The sequence below is a fragment of the Chlorocebus sabaeus genome, chromosome 1 (genome assembly GCF_047675955.1).
Source record: "Chlorocebus sabaeus isolate Y175 chromosome 1, mChlSab1.0.hap1, whole genome shotgun sequence".
NCBI classification, from domain to species: domain Eukaryota; kingdom Metazoa; phylum Chordata; class Mammalia; order Primates; family Cercopithecidae; genus Chlorocebus; species Chlorocebus sabaeus.
Window position 1 is genome coordinate 103,664,024 of NC_132904.1, and position 2,357 is coordinate 103,666,380.

The 2,357-nt window shown below is 48.8% G+C and overlaps 1 pseudogene; it reads left to right on the forward strand.

The window, feature by feature from the left end:
* The first annotated feature begins 648 nt into the window (after positions 1–648).
* Positions 649–1,906, forward strand: LOC103218843 (argininosuccinate synthase pseudogene; annotated as a pseudogene).
* Positions 1,907–2,357: the final 451 nt, after the last annotated feature.

The window sequence follows — 2,357 nt, forward strand, 5'->3', positions numbered from 1 at the left end:
CCCCACTTGAACATCTCTTAGGAAGAGACCATTTGTCATTTGATAGGCCGGAGTTCAGAATGACCACTTGGCCATATTTAACCAATGGACCAAGTTATTATTCCTTAAAGACCCCAAGTCCTCCTTTGGCTCACTTCTTTCTATGACTCGGTGATAAGAAAACCAAGGAATACAAAGAGAGTTGTTCGTGTGTGTGTGTGTCCTATCTACTCTGTAACTGTAATTAAATAGGCAGGGGCACACTCTGTTTACCCAGCCATCCTGGACGCAGGAGGCTTCACTTAAAGTAAAAGTCTCTGGATGTAACCATGCTTTTGTAGTCATCTTTTAAGAGAAAGGTCACAAGGTGAACTTGGTGTTTATCCAGTTACTAATAAACAATACCATCTCCTATCATTCCTTGAGTATCACTTGCTTGGCTGGCAACCCCCTGAGAAAGACACATGATCAGCATGACAGAATCTTCACAGGCCTGCATCCCTGACCATAATACCATTACAGCAATACCAAATTCTCACCTCTAATCTCTAAAAATACGCACAAATAAATAAACCCATTTATTTGTATAAAAATGAAATTATCCTGCTCTGTCGCCTGCCACGGCTGCCCGAGCGGTTCACTGCACTGTGGAGACAGACTCCAGACAGTATGTCCAGCAAAGGCTCCGTGGTTCTGGCCTACAGCGGCGGCCTGGACACCTCCTGCATCCTTGTGTGGCTGAAGGAACAAGGCTATGACGATATTGCTTACCTGGCCAACCCTGGCCAGAAGGAAGACTTCCAGGAAGCCAGGAAGAAGACTGAAGCCTGGGGCCAAAAAAGTGTTCATTGAGGATGTCAGCAGGGAGTTTGTGGAGTTCATCTGGCTGGCCATCCGGTCCAGCACACTGTATGAGGACCGCTGCCTCCTGGGCACCTCTCTGGCCAGGCCCTGCATCGCCTGCAAACAAGTGGAAGTCGCCCAGCGGGAGGGGGCCAAGTATGTGTACCACGGCAGCACGGGAAAGGGGAATGATCAGGTCCGGTTTGAGCTCACCTGCTACTCGCTGGCCCCCACAGATAAAGGTCATTGCTCCCTGAATTATGCCCGAATTCTACAACCGGTTCAAGGGCCGCAATGACCTGATGGAATACTCAAAGCAACGCGGGATTCCCATCCCGGCCACTCCCAAGAACCCGTGGAGCATGGACGAGAACCTCATGCACATCAGCTACGAGGCTGGAATCCTGGAGAATCTCAAGAACCAAGCGCCTCCAGGTCTCTACACGAAGACCCAGGACCCGGCCAAAGCCCCCAACATCCCTGACATTCTCAAGATCAAGTTCAGAAAAGGGGTCCCCATGAAGGTGACCAACGTCAAGGATAGTGCCACCCTCCAGACCGCCTTGGAGCTCTTCATGTACCTGAACAAAGTCGAGGGCAAGCGCGGCGTGGGCATTGTCATCGTGGAGAACCGCTTCATTGGAATGAAGTCCTGAGGTATCTACGGGGCCCCAGCAGGTACCATCCTTTACCGCGCTGATTTAGACACTAAGGCCTTCACCGTGGACCGGGAAGTGCACAAAATCAAACAAAGCCTGGGCTTGAAATTTGCTGAGCTGGTGTATACCGGTTTCTGGCTTTCTGGCACAGCCCTGAGTTTGAGTTTGTCCGCCACTGCATCGCCAAGTCCCAGGAGCGAGTGGAAGGGAAAGTGCAGGTGTCCGTACTCAAGGGCCAGGTGTCCGTACTCAAGGGCCAGGTGTACATCCTTGGCCGGGAGTCCCCACTGTCTCTACAACGAGGAGCTGGTAAGCATGAACGTGCAGGGTGATTAAAGCCAATTGATGCCACCGGGTTCATCAACATCAATTCCCTCAGGCTGAAGGAATATCATCGTCTCCAGAGCAAGGTCACCGCCAAATAGACGCCCTTACAATGAGGAGTTGGAGCCGCCTCAATTTGCAGCTCCCCCAACTACAGGCTCTAATCGTTGTGATAATTTGTAATTGTGACTAGTTCTCCCTGGCTGGCAGCATAGTGGGGCTGCCAGGCCCCAGCTTTGTTCCCTGGTCCCCCTGAAGCCTGCAAACATCGTCACTGAAGGGAAGGGTGGGGGCAGCTGCGGTGGGGAGCTATAAAATGACAAAAGATATACTAGTCAAAAAAAATGAAATTACACCATACATATCAACTTATTAACTATGTAAGTTAATAAATAACCCAATCATATATTTTTACATTGATGAATACATACATAAACATGTCTGCTTCCTCATTTTTAATTTTTGTACTTATACTAATGATTTTGTTGTGTGAATACTACCATAATTTATTGAACCAATCTTCTCTCATTGGAGAGTTAAATTGTTTTTAAG